Here is a 15,209-nt window from a genome sequence, read left to right on the forward strand (position 1 = left end):
TAATCTCCACCTTTAATAGTTAATAGAGCCATTTCAGTGCTGTAACTAGTAATATTCAAAAGAGGAAGTTAATTTACTATTTGTTTTAACACCTTTATATTTTAGGTTGTTTGTGAACTTGCTTGATTAATGACATCATCCTTTGGGATCAGTAGTAGACTATAATAAAGGCTTTTAATGTAAATTAATAGGCAGTGTCCATTAAACCGTGAATCACACTTCAATAATTACTGCTTTAACATTCCAATAAATTAACTCATTGAGCACTTCTCTGCACTAGTATTTTGTGCTATATTATAAGATTTTAATTTCCATTTGTTCAGTAAATATAGCAAATAAAATCCCAAATGGTCTATAAACTTCTCTAATTCTACTTTACAATATTCACTGCTGAAACTACTTTAAGGTTTTTGGCCCTGTGCTGACTCCACTGGAGATCGGGGGTCAGTAAGAGGACGCCTCATTTGCATGGAATGGAGGACTCTTGTGGCAGTACAGGCCCCCCTCCCCAAGTCCCCATTCAGCTCCCCCCTGGCTTCCTGTGTAAGGGGGCTGAGCCAAATTCATTTTATTTAAATTTGCTCCAGACTGCCCTGTAGGGCCTACTTGCACCAAGAAAGAAGAAATGTACTGGCCTCCAGTATTACGCCTGGTCCCTTCTGAACCAGGGATGTGGAAACTCCCAGCATAGGGAGTCCCTACCTCCAGCTCAACTCTCTTGGCATCATTGACCTTGTAAGGGACAGGTAGAGGTTCGTCCCCTTACAAGGCCCACCTGGAACTTCTGGAATTTGTGGACGTCACTTGACCCCCACTGGAATTACAGCCGAAGACTGTCAAAACCCTCAAAGAAGTCTTGGACCTTTATTTATTATATTGAGAAACTGAAGTGAATGGCCAAGGCCCAGTAGTGCAGGATATTACTATTGTTGAGCAAAGTAGGAGATAAAATGAGGGAAATTAAGTAGTAGTGCTTAAATGATGCCTACCTTGGCATTAAAACTCTGTGGGTACAGTGGTGTAGTTGTTATGTTACTGGACTAGTAATCCAGAGGCTGGACTGATAATCCAGAGAACTTGGGGGTGATTTTAAACCCCAAGAACGGGTGGGTGTGGGGCAGGTGGGAGTTGAAAATAGTTGTTTTTTTGGGTCGCAACCGCAAAATTTTTGGACTTTGCATTCCCAGTGGGAAGCCTGTACTTTTCCGTGCCGACCTCAAACCCGGAAATAAAGCCAGGTTGTGGTCGCGACCCAAAAAACAACTATTTTCAACTCCCACCCGCCCCAACTCACCCATTCTTGGGGTTTAAAATCACCCCCCGTGAGTTCAAAGCACACCATGACAGTTTGAGAATTTGAATTCAGTTTAAAAATCTGGAAATAAAATACTGGTATCAGTTAGAGTGACCATGAAGCTGTCGGATTGTCATAAAACCTAACTGGTCCATTAATGTCGTTTAGTGAAGGAAACTGACACATCCTATATATGACTCCAGTCTCACATCAATATGTTTGACTCTTGACTGCCCTTTGAAGTGGCCTAGCAAACCACTCAGTTATATCAAACTACAATTGCAGTGGTTCAAGAAGACGACACACCAGGAGCAGAGGAGGCTGAGGGGGGACATGATTGAGGTGTACAAAATTATGAGGGGCACAGATAGGATGGATACTAAGGAGCTTTTTCCCTTCGTTGAGGGTTCTATAACAAGGGGGCATAGATTCAAGGTAAAAGGCGGGAGGTTTAGAGGGGATTTGAGAAAGAACTTTTTCACCCAGAGGGTGGTTGGAGTCTGGAACTCACTGCCTGAAAGGGTTGTGGAGGCAGGAACCCTCACAACATTCAAGAAGCATTTGGATGAGCACTTGAAATGCCATAGCATACAAGGCTACGGACCAAATGCTGGAATATGGGATTAGATTAGACAGGGCTTGATGGCCGGCGCAGACACGATGGGCCGAAGGGGCCTCTATCCGTGCTGTATAACTCTATGGGCTCGAATTTAGCAGGCCTGCGGGTTCCCAGCGGGTGGTCCTCCGGGAGCGTGGAAAACGCGGACGGGTAATTGTGTGCGTCCCCCACGCGATCGCGGGATAATTGGACCCATTAAGCCCTGCTTCCGGGTTCTGCGCTCCCCAGCTGCGTGCCGGCCGGCTGCGCATGCGCAGTACCGTCGACGCGATGTAGGAGCTCCAGTTAAAGGGGCAGTCTCCCAAAGCCCCACCTGCTGCAAGCAAGAGGTCTGGGAGAATGGCTCAACAAAGGGGAAAGGCTGCGCCCCATTTTTCAGATCTGGCACTGCAGCTGATGCTGGAGGGCGTGTGGAGGAGGAGGGAAACACTCTTCCCAGAGGATGGGCGCAAGTTCCCTGCCGCTGCAACCAGGAAGGCATGGGCAGAGGTGGCGGCGGAGGTGAGCAGCAGGGGCAACACCCCAAGGACTTGGGAGCAGTGCCGCAAGCGCTTCAATGACCTGACTAGGTCTGGCAAGGTGAGTACACCAACGCACCCTCCCACATCCCGTCCCCACCATCACGCCAAGCAGATCACAACCCCCTCCTGCACAGCCACCACTGCGCTCCATCAGCAATCCTCACAGCCACTCATTCACCATCCTCGCCGTGCACGCAAGTACCCACCATCCCTGACCCCACCCGAACACTACCACACACCCCAATCCCCATGCAATGGGATGGGCACGTGGCCCACGCTTCCTCCCATCCGTTCCGCGCCACGCTCAACCCAACCACACCGATGCTCGATGCGTCTCACGATGCAAGACGCACCCACTCACACATCTGTGTTTTGCCTTCACAGGAGAAGAGGAGCAAGAACAACCGCGAAAGGGCACGCACCGGAGGTGGCCCGCCGCAAGTGGTGGAGCTCACCGAAGCAGAGGTGGAGGCGCTCGACCTCGCCCGCACGCGACATTGCCTGTCGGTGGCCGATGGCGAGTGTGTCGCTGCCGAAACGGCCGGTAAGGGAAAGCTGACACTCAACACCCATGATCGCGAGTTACCGTCTCATCACCTGCCATCAGGCGCACTGTCAAGTTGGTCCACATGCCTCAAAGTGCCCTCTGTTCTCTTGCAGGTCCGTCTTTGGGTCAAGCGAGCGTGGAGGGCGATTCCTCAGAGGACATGGCGGTCTCTGAGGGTGCATCGTCACATCAGAGCCAACCATCCACCAGCGCAGAGACACGCACCTCGGTGGGTCCCCCTCGCCAACTAGTTGGGGTAGCACTTGGTGAGTCACCGCGCACGAGTGAGCATGAGCAGACCCTGGTGGCAGGGGCAGCCGCGGAGGGTCCGCGACGGAGGGAGCACTCATCTCCAGGCTCTGCTCAGCCGGACCCAGATGCTGAACCCAGGGGGCCACCAGAGAAAAGGAGAGTCGTCGAGGGCCACCAGCTAATTGCTGAGGTGCTGGCAGAGGTGCCGCGCGCATTGTCCACAATAGCGCAGGCGATGGAGGAGTCCACCTCCTGCATGTGGGCATTGGTGGCGCAGGCACAGGAGGGTACCGGCGACACAGTGTCGCGGGTAGGTGCGGGACTGTCTGCGGTGGAGGACAGGCTGGCCTCCCTCGAGCGTCACGCACAGCTCCACTTCGAGTCCTTGCAGGCCCTCACAACGTCTGTACGGATTCAGGGTGAGCAACATTCCGACGCCACCACTAGGGGTGGCCTTGCAAGGCCTCACACATGCCATCCAAACTGCCGTCCAGCAGGGTGGAAGGGGTGATGTGGGCCGAGGCCAAGAGAGGGATGATGGTGACCGGGGACATGGAAGCGGGGACGCCTCTCAAGGCGTCCCCACATCCCACCCGTCGCCCACCTCTCAACCAGCACCCGCAATGGTGCCTCCTCTCCAGGTGGCCGAGTCTGCCCCTGCACAGGTGCAGGAGGAGCAGTCTGTCGAGGTGCCCTCACGGGCACCGAAACCCAGGGGCCGTCCGCCAAAAGCATCTACCCGGTCAAGGCAAGAAGACGAGCAACCTGCCACTACCTCTGCTGGAGCCACAGGGGTAGCACCACGTAGGGGTTCCCGGAGAAGAATTGCAAAGGCCTTATAATCACAAAGGGAATACACCAGGGTGTTTATTATTTTGTACTTTGTTTCTTAAATGATGTCACATTCCAGATATTAAATAGTCTATTCTCACCACTCCTGCCACCTCTCGTCCATTCTTCCGCGGCTTGTGCAGTAGTTGCGTTCCGTGGAGGCCATCATGACGGCGAACACCTGCTGCCACCCATTGGGCACACTGCTGTGGGTGCAGGATTACTGGCAGCACTCTTCAGTGGAGGGGGCTGGTATGGCCGCTCACATGTGCAGGTGAGGAGATGCGAGCGCCTCGCAGTGTGTGACTCTAGGAGAACCGTTGACGTATGAGTGCGTCCCTGGCCCGGCGACCATCCCGGTGAGTCGCGGCTCGGCGCATGGGTCGTCCAACATCCTCTGGCGCGTCCTCCTCCTCCGCCTCCTCCTCCTCCTCCTCCTCCTCCTCGCCCTCGCCTTCCTCAATGTGGGTGGCGGGTGTGGATGGGGCCTCCTCCAGCGGCACCCCTCTCTGTTGGGCCATGTTGTGCAGGGCACAGCAGACAACTATGATTCGTCCCACTCTGAATGGTGTGTATTGGAGCGCTCCCCCAGAACGATCAAGGCACCTGAAGCGCATCTTGAGAAGCCCTATGGTCTGCTCAATTGTAGACCTGGTAGCAGTGTGGCTGTCATTGTACCGACGCTCCGGCTCGGTGATGGGGTTCCTCAGAGGTGTCATGAGCCACGTGTGGAGGGGATACCCCTTGTCGCCGAGGAGCCAGCCATTGCCGGCGTTGGGTGCCTGCAGGATGGGCGGGACGGCGGACTCCCTGAGGACGAAGGCATCGTGGCAGCTGCCGGGGTATCTGGCGCACACGTGTAGGAATCTCTGGCGGTGGTCACAGATGAGCTGGGCGTTCATGGAGTGATACCCCTTCCTGTTGATGAACAGCCCTGGCTCATGCGGAGGTGCCCATATTGCGATGTGGGTGCAGTCGATTACACCCTGCACCCGTGGGAAGCCGGCCATGGCATGGAATCCAACCGCCCTCTCCATCTGGCTGCGCTCGTCCATGGCGAAGTTGATGTAGTGGGAGGCCCTGCGGAACAACCCATCGGTGACCTGCCTTATGCACTTGTGTGCAGAGGACTGACAGACCCCGGTGATGTCCCCGGTGGCACCCTGGAAGGAACCGGATGCGAAGAAGTTGAGGGCAGTGGTGACTTTGACGGCGACAGGTAAGAAGATGCTGCTTGGTCCATCCGGGAGCAGCTCGTCGTTAAGGAGGCTGCAGATGTCGGCGACTACCTGGCGATTGACTCTGAGCCTCCGTATGCACTGCTCCTCGGAGAGGTCCATGAAGCTGAGCCTCGCTCTGTACACCCTGTGCGGAGGGTAGTGCCTCCTGCGACGCATCTCTCTCTGCGGTTGCCCTCCCTCCTGCTGTGCAGGTGGGTGTGCCGCAGCACCGTGTTGGGGGGCCCCACCTCTCCGAGGCGGACGGCGTGGACTGCGAGGCTGCTGGGGCTGGTCATCCTGTTCGTCCTCCGACGATGTCAACGCACCACCCATCTGGCAGGTGTTGGTGTGAGGGGTTGTGCAGGGTAGGTGGGTGGGTCCTCGGACTGGGGCTGCGGTTTCGTGTCGGTCTGTCCTCTGGCTTGGCGGGGGTTGGTGGAGGGCAGGGGTTGCCCTATGTGACGCGGTGGCCTCCTGCGTGGGTGAGGGCTCTCCCCCGTGGAGCGCACCTTGGCACCTGCCACAGGCTGCTGGCTGCAACACGCCTGGTTTGAAGGGTCCTGTTTCCCCCAGTGTGGGAAACTGACTGCTTTGAACCTAAAATCCCACACTTCCTCTTTTGACAGCTGCTTCAGCTCATTAACTGACCACAACGAGCAAGTTAAGTGCTCTCAAGTGGAACCCCGCTGGCTTTAATTGCCTGCGGGATTCCCACCAGCGGGGCTTTCGCGCGCAGCCCCGCACGTCAGCGCGGTACCCGGAAGTGGCCGGGATTTCGTCCGAATCCGGTCACGTGATCGGAGATCGGGATTTTCGGGGCCCCCCCGCTGGAAACCCGCAGGTAACCCGACCCTAAAATCGAGCCCTATGACTCTATGACTCTATGACACCACCACCTTCTTAGGGTAACTAGGGATGGGCAATAAATGCTGGCCTTGCCAGCGACATCCACACCCCAAGAACAAATAAAAAATGGTTGTAGTGGAAAAGGAAGACTGAGGGGAGTAAGGAATTTTCAGGTTCTCGGAAAGAGTGAGTTTCAGTGCAACAAACAAGACGGGAAGTGGATCCAGGGAGGAGAAAGAGCACGAAGGATGATTTATTTGGAGCATAGTAAAACAAGAGAGGAAATTCAGAACAGCAATGGCATATTTATTGCATCAATAGAATAGCAAAAGGCAAGAAAGGTTGGAACAGAGCTGGGGGATTATAGGTTGAAGGTAAGAGCAGGATCATTTATCAGAGGACAAACTGAGTCCATTTCTACTGTCAACCTTCCACTGCATTAATTAGTTTTAAAAAAATTATAACCTTACTAACTGGGACCTTTTATTAGAGTAACTGCAAGCAAATACTTAGCAAAATATATTAAAATATCAACATTACCATAAACAAAATTTTATCTTTAAGTAGGAGCAAATAGGTAGGAGTTGTGTAAACTACAAAAAATATTAAAGAGGACTTTCCCCTCATGCACCACAAATAAAAGGAAAAGATTGGCGACAAATATGTAAGATTAATTAAATACTAAATAGTAATTAAAATATCAATCCTTTTTTTGCAGAAAAAATATACTATTAGACAAAATATAAACATTAGGAATTTGAGATCAGCCACCTAGTGAATAGTATTTTTGATTCAAAATAAAGATACATTTTTATTTTCCATCATTTTCTTTTACTTTATCATCATTCACCTATGATGTTCAGTATTGTGTTATTAAATTAATAATTTCTGTGAGATGACAGACATGCAACACTAATACTAAATGCTACAATTATGTAAATATTTGTATGTTGCAATATTTCTATGTCACAGACCTACATTGCTACAGCAATGATTAAATACATCTTTATCTCATTTAACAGCAATTGCTCACATAATAAACCTAAAAGTTAGTGACTGGAAAACAAGTTGGTTTCCTGTATGGAGGATGTCTGTTTAGTTGCTACGTGGGTTAATTAGGCAGGTGCTGATGCAGACTGAATCTGAGAGACATTTTTGGCAAAACTTCAAAAGTGGATGTTCTGGAATAAATTAACTCTGCAGTTCTCAAGAGCTCCAAGCCCAAGGTTGCACAGTGCTGTTGTAAATTTGAATGTGGTTTAACTCAATGAAGGGTGTCTGTCGGTATCTGCCTCCAACGTATATCCCAAAAAGCACCTTTCTGCTGCAAATGAACGCTTCTTAACGTCCCCTACCACCATTTTCTCCCTTTTTCTCTCCTACTTTACTGAAGGCACTGACTTATGCTGGAATATGATTCCACAAGTGCCAGCAGCCCTCTAGTACCACATGGCCATTTTTAATGTGTAAGCCTAAATAGTAAAGGGGTCATTTTAACCTAACTCCCGGGCGGGAAACTCATGGGATCGGGTGGAATGCCAGTTTTACACCAAGCCCAATTGACTGCAATGGAGAGTAAAATCAGGCAGGGTCTAAAACCAGCGATGCACCCAATCTGATCAGTTTCCTGGCGGGCTGGTCAGGTTAGAATTGCCCCCTAAGTATCAGCAGGCTATTCCACTAATGGGGCAAGAACAACCCCTGCCGCCATACCCGATATCCACACACTTGCTCTTTCAGCTGATTTTTTTTCTGTCCCTGGCCCTGAAAATCCCTGGCATCGCCCTGCCACCGTGGGGATAGCCTCCCAGTGGCTCCTGCTCCTGACCCCGCCAAAGTATCTGGAGTCAGGTAGAGGTTACCTAGTTTTCATATTACCAGCAGGCGCCAACGCCGCTATGGGTTCATCTTAGTTACCTATCGGAGGAGGAGGCAGCGAATGCGGTGGTAGCCAGCTGCTAGTTGCCAGATAGGCACCACTGGCACAATGGTGCAGGTTAGTGCTCTAATCAGCCCCCTTTACAAAGAGACCAACAAACATGACATGCTGATTAATTTTTTGGGAGTCCAGTTTGGGCCCAGGCCAGGGGGCATGTTTAGGATGAACGGAGTTTCTGCCCCAAACCAGGACCCCTCCCCCCCCCCCCCCGCCCCCCAGAAACTGGAGGCCAGCACTCACCGTATTCGGATTTTCCACCCTGAGTGCCACAATCCTGGCCAACTTGCTCAGGGGAGTGCAACAACAAGGCCCATTGGCTTTTAGGGCCACTGAGTTGAACTAGAGTGCCCCACACCATCTTGACACTGACTCAGCGCACACCAAGGAGCAGACCTGGGAACTTCCTGACAAGTATGGGTCAATTGCACACCATATGTTGCATTTATTCACTGACCCATTTGGGGTGCTGAAAAACTTGCACAAATCATGCCGTTATTTCATAAAGTATATAAACTATTAAAAAAAATTGCAATGAGGGTGATTTATTATAACAAAACTCAATCAAGTATTTTCATAATGGTTAACTTTTTAAGTATCCCGATCTGCTATTTTTGATATGTGATTAGGTCAATTTTCCTTTTAATCATTTCTCAGACCAAGAAGCAGATATGCTTAAAATGGAAATCATTTTACTTTCTGGATGTCAAGTTGCATCAAACATGCCGGTTCACTGCAATACAGAGGGGCAGGAAATGGATACTCTGCTATAATTCTCCACAGTTAGCTTCTAATCTTGGTCTGGGACACACCAGACAAAAGTGGAGCACTTCCCACGAAGGGAAATTAGAGGGAGTCTCTCTCATTCACGTATTAGTGCCTAGTTATATAATGATCCAGAACAGCTCTCCTCATGCACCCATCCTCACCCTGGTGAGAAAATGAAAGTAAAAGATATGGAAAACAAATGTTAGTCTGCACATCACATCATTTGGAATATTACATGATCAAGTAATGACAGTAATTGGGGTTTGAGCAACTAAACATTATCCACTTACCAGCCAGTCAACTGGTTTAAATGCAGTTGACAATAAGAGACAACTTTGTCTTCTCCTCTGCCATATGGATCACTAGGAGACGGATAGCTGAAACTCTTGAGGAATGTGCACGTCCATTTTTGTACTGAATACCACAAATAAATTCCTAGCTCTTCCTTAGAATAAGGCAGTTTCCATTTGATGATTGTGATTAGTTCCTTTAGTTTAGCTACAATCAGAGTTTAGTCCATTTTGTAGTCCTGAAAGGTTGCATTGTTCTAAATTGGTCACAGAAGAATATTCTGGTCCTTCAAAGGACCAGAATATTCTTCTGTGACCAATTTAGAACAATTTAGGACTCAGTTTTGACTTCATTCTCATAAAGGGAGCCTGTTGCATATTTCTGAACATCTATAGGAATGTGAGGAAACTGTTATTCCCAGCATCCTCCAGACACGATAAGAGTGGTTCTGAATGATTCCTGTGAAATTGCTTAGCCCAGGTTAGATATTTTAAAAAGACCAATTCAATTAGCATATGAGATTGCCTTTATTCATAACATGTTGAAGAAAATATAAATTCTACTTATGTATTTTATTTCATATTATTGGGATCTTAGTTCTAAGAACAAACTTGCCCATGTTGATATGGAATTCATCCTGTAGAATTTGACAATGTGAGATTAAAAACTGAAAATTATAGAAATTTGCAGCAGGTCAGTCCGCATCCAACAAATGTCATTGTTTCCTACTCCAAGACTGCAATTATATTGGCATTTTGTGTCACTGTAGCCTGACCCCTCAGCACATTAAAGTAGGAGGGGTCTATTCCTGACAATTGGGAGTTAAAGTTTACATCAAATGAACAAGCTGCATCATAACATTACAGCAGTAACCTTGAAGAAGTAACAGAAAAGGTAGACAAGGGTAATGCAGTAGATGTAGTATATTTGCATTTTCTAAAGGCCTTTGATAAGGTACAGCATAGTAGACTCATGACTAATGTAAGAGCAAGTGGAGTCAGGGGACGAGTAGCAGAATGGAACAAAGATAATAGGGCAGTAGTGACGAAGATCACGTCAGGGAAAAAAAGTAAAAGTTAAAATTAAAGGTGCTGTATCTGAATGCACGAAGCATTTGTAACAAGATAGACGAATTAATGGCACAAGTAGAGACAAATGGGTTTGATCTAGTAGCCGTTACTGAGATATGGTTGTAGGGTGACCAAGGTTGGGAACTAAATATTCCAGGTACTTGACTTTTAGAAAAGATAGGCAAAATGGAAAAGGTGGGGGAGGGGGTAGTCCTGATAATAAAGGATGAGATAAAGACAGTAGTGAGAACAGATCTTAGCTCAGAAAATCATCATGTAGAATCACTATGGGTGGAGCTAAGAAATAACAATGGGCAGAAAACACTGGTGGGAGTAGATTACAAGCCCCCTAACAGTAGTTATAGTGTTGGACAGAGTATAAATCAGGAAATTAGAGAAGCATGTTACAAGGGTAATGCAATATTCATGGGGTACTTTAATCTTCATATAGACTGGGCAAACCAAATTGGCAAAAGTAGTTTGGAGGACGAGTTTATGGAATGCATCTGAGACAGTTTTCTGGAATAATATTTCAAGGAACCAGTTAGGGAACAGGCTATTTTAGATCTAGTATTGAGTAATGTGATAGGATTAATTAGTAATCTTATAATAAAGGATCCTCTGGGGAAGAGTGATCATAATATGATAGAATTTCATATTGAGTTTGAGAGTGATATAGTTAAGTCCAAAACTAGGGTCTTAAATTTAAACAAAGCTAATTGTGTAGGTATGAGAGTGAGTTAGCTAAGGTAGATTGGAGAATTAGATTTTAAAATATGATGGCGGGTAAGCAATGGTGAACATTTAAAGAAATAATTCATAATTCTCAACGAATATACGTACCCTTGAGAAATAAAAACTCCATGAGAAAAGTGATCTAAGCGTGGCTAACCAGAGAAGGATAGTATTAGATTAAAAGAAGAGGCTTACAATGTTGCCAAAAAAGTAGTAAGCCTGAGGGTTGGGAGGGTTTAGAAATCAGCAAAGGATAACCAAGAAATTGATAAAGAGGGAGAAAATTGAATATGAGAGTAAACCACCAAGAAATATAAAAACAGATTGTAGGAGCTTCAACAAGTATATAAAAAGGAAGAGATTAGCGAAAGTAAACATGGGTCCCTTAGAGGCAGAGGCAGGAGAAATTATAATGGGGAATAAGGAAATGGCAGAAACGTTAAACAAATATTTTGTATCTGTCTTCACAGTAGGGGACACAAAAAACATACCAGAAATAATGGGGAACCCAGGGTCTAATGAGAGGGAGGAACTTAAAGTAATTAAGATTTGTAAAGAAAAAGTATTAGAAAAATTAATGGGACTAAAAGACGACAAATCCCCTGGACCTGATGGCCTACCATCTAGGGTTCTAAGAGGTGGCTACAGAGATAGTGGATGCATTGGTTTTGATCTTCCAGAATTCCCTAGATTCTAGAATGGTTCGCGTGGATTGGAAGGTAACAAATGTAACCCCGCTATTCAAGAAAGGAGGGAATGAGAAAACAGAGAACTATAGTACAGTTAGCCTGACATCAATAGTAGGGAAAATGCTGGAATTTATTAGTAAGGACGTACTAACTCGGCACTTAGAAAATCATAATATGATTAGGCAGAGTCAACAGGTTTTATGAAAGATGTTTGACAAATCTATTAGAGTTTTTTGAGGGTGTAACTAGCAGGGTAGATAAGGGGGAACCCGAGGATGTAGTATATTTGGATTTCCAAAAGGCATTCAATAAGGTGCCACACAAGAGGTTGTTACACAAGATTAGGACTCATGGGATTGGAGATAATATATTAGCATGAATTGAGGATTGGTTAACGGACAGAAAACAGAGTAAGAATAAACGGATCATTTTCAGTTTGGCAGGTAGTAACGAGTGGGGTGCCACAGGGATTGGTGCTTGGGACTCAGCTATTTACAATCTATATTAATGACTTAGAGTGTAATGTATCCAAGTTTGCTCATGATGCAAAGCTAGGTCGGAAAGTAAGCTGTGAGGAGGACACAAAGAGGCTGCAAAGGGATATGGACAGTTTAGGTGAGTGGGCAAGGTGACAGATGGAGTATAATGTGGAGAAATGTGAGGTTATTCACTTTGGTAGGAAAAATAGAAAAACAGAATATTTTTTAAATAGTGAGAAACTACAAAATGTTGGTGTTCAGAGGAATTTGGGTATTCTTGTACACGAAGCACAGAAAGTTAACATGCAGGTACAGCAAGCAATTAGGAAGGCAAGTGGCATGTTGGCCTTTATTGCAAGGGGATTGGAGTACAAGAGTAAGGAAGTCTTGCTGCAATTGTACGGAGCGTTGGTGAGACCACACCTGGAGTACTGCGTACAGTTTTGATCTCCTTACCTAAGGAAGGATATACTTGCCTTAGAGGCGGTGCAACAAAAGATCACTAGGTTGATTCCTGGGATGAGAGGGCCGGCCTATGAGTAAAGAGTGAATAGAATGGGCCTGTACTCTCTGGAGTTTAGTAGAATGTGAGGTCATCTCATTGAAACATATAAGATTCTGAGAGGGCTTGACAGGGTAAATGCTGAGAAGATGTTTCCCCTGGCTGGAGAGTCTAGAACTAGGGGACATAGTCTCAGGATAAGGGGTTGGCCATTTAGGACTGAGATGAGGAGGAATTTCTTCACTCAGAAGGTTATGAATCTTAGGAATTCTCTACCCAGAGGGCTGTGGATGCTCAGTCGTTGAGTATATTTAAGACTGAGATCGATATATTTTTGGACCGTAAGGGAATCAAGGGATATGCGGATCGGGCAAGAAAGTGGAGTTGAGGTCGAAGATCAGCCATGATCTTATTGAATGGCGGAGCAGGCTCGGGGCGCTGTATGGCCTACTCCAGCTCCTATTTCTTATGTTCCTTATGGCAAGCTGATTACAAAAGAGAAAACAGAGAATAGGGCCACAATTTTAAAGGTGAAAAACGGGTGGGTTGGGGACAGGGGTTGCATTCAAAATTGCAACTATTTCAGACCCGTCCCCAACCCGCCTCCAACCCGCCCATTTCCGGTTTTCACCGGGGCGGGACGAAGGGCGGGCGACCAATCCGCTCCCAGGAGGCGGTTCAGGCCTTAAGACCTTACAAGAAGGATTCGGGCCTCCATTTTCCCACAGTTTCCAATTTCAACCCCGGGGGGCCTGGGTTCCCGGGCCTTCTCTTTCGCGACACGTGAAAGGAGGCGAGAAGGCCCAAGGCTAACAGGTAGGTGCCTTTCTGGCACTGCTTGTGGGCTTGGAGGAGTAGGAGTGCTTCCCACAGGCCCAACAAGCCTACCTGCAGTGATCCCCCAACAATCGCGGACCCCCGACTGCGATCCTTGACCTCCCCAACGATCGCGGACCCCCGACCCCTATCCCCGACCCACCCACCAACAATTGCGGACCCCCGACCCCGATCCCCGATCCCTACCAACAATCGCGGACCCCCGCGATGACCCTGATCCCAACACCCCCCCATGCCTGACCCCCGATTCCTCGCCCCATGACTGACTCCCCCCATGACCCCCGTGCCAACCTGTGGCCTGGTGCCAACCCATGCCCGTGTTCCCATGCCCCCATGCCTCCCATGCCCCACCCCCCCATCGATACAAACAACGACTTACCTTAAGACTTACCTGAACAGGTCCTCTCCCTGCCTGGTCTCCCGTCCGACTGAGACCAGCCTGTCAATCAGGCCAGTCAGTCGGACGGCAAACTGACAAAAAAAAAGACGTCCTCACGTCAAAATCATAAGGATGTCAGGGAAACCCGTAACTCTGGGTTTCCCGTCCACAATTAGACCCCCCCCCGCCCCTTTCCCGACTCGGAGTCAAAATCATGCCCTAGAAGTTAAAGGTAATTACTCAGACCGGCAAAAGGTAGGAAGTGGTGTTCCACAAGGATTGGTGCTGGCACCACTGCTGTTCGCTATTTACATAAACTTCAGGAATCAGAAGTACAATTTCAAAATTTGGGGATGACATCAAATTGGGTGTATAGTTAATACCGAGGAGGACTGCAACAAAATACAGGAAGACATTAATGAACTTGTGGAATGAGTGTGTAATTGGCAAATGAATTTCAATATAGATAAGTATGAGGTATTACATTTTGGTAGGAAGAATAAGGAGGCCGCTTACTCCTTGGGATATAAGAGTCAAAATGGGGTAGAGGAGCAGAGGGATATAGGGGTACAGGTACACAAATCACTAAAAGTAGCGACGCAGTTAAAAAGGCCATAAAAAAGCAAACCAAGCACTAGGGTTAATTTCTAGAGAGATAGAATTGAAAAGCAGAGAAGTTACGTTAAACTTGTATAGGAGCTTGGTTGGACCACACATGGAAGTACTGTGAACAGTTTTGGTCTCCATATTATAAGAAGGATATAGAGGCACTGGAGACGGTGCAAAAAAGATTTACTAGGATGATACCAGTACTGAGAGGTTATACCAATCAGGAAAGATTGAGCGGGCTGGGGATCTTTTCCCTCGAAAAGAGAAGACTGAGGGGTGACCTGATAGAAGCCTTTAAGATTATGAAAGGGTTTGATAGGGTAGATTTTTTTTTATTCGTTCATGGGATGTGGGCGTCGCTGGCGAGGCCAGCATTTACTGCCCATCCCTAATTGCCCTTGAGAAGGTGGTCGTGAGCCGCCTTCTTGAACCACTGCAGTCCGTGTGATGAAGGTTTATCCCACAGTGCTGTTAGGAAGGAAGTTCCAGGATTTTGACCCAGCGATGATGAAGGAACGGCGATATATTTCCAAGTCAGGATGGTGTGTGACTTGGAGGGGAACGTGCAGGTGGTGTTGTTCCCATGCGCCTGCTGCCCCCATCCTTCTAGGTGGTAGAGGTCGTGGGTTTGGGAGGTGCTGTCGAAGAAGCCTTGGCGAGTTGCTGCAGTGCATCCTGTGGATGGTACACACTGCAGCCACAGTGCGCCGGTGGTGAAGGGAATGAATGTTTAGGGTGGTGGATGGGGTGCCAATCAAGCAGGCTGCTTTGTCCTGGATGGTGT

The 15,209-nt window shown here is 47.9% G+C and overlaps 1 protein-coding gene across 2 annotated transcripts in view; it reads left to right on the forward strand.

The window, feature by feature from the left end:
* frem1b (Fras1 related extracellular matrix 1b) overlaps positions 1-15,209 on the forward strand; it is a 150,645-nt gene that overhangs the window by 100,538 nt on the left and 34,898 nt on the right. The window lies entirely within an intron of this gene.

Source organism: Heptranchias perlo, chromosome 9 (assembly GCF_035084215.1).
Source record: "Heptranchias perlo isolate sHepPer1 chromosome 9, sHepPer1.hap1, whole genome shotgun sequence".
Taxonomy (NCBI): Eukaryota; Metazoa; Chordata; class Chondrichthyes; order Hexanchiformes; family Hexanchidae; genus Heptranchias; species Heptranchias perlo.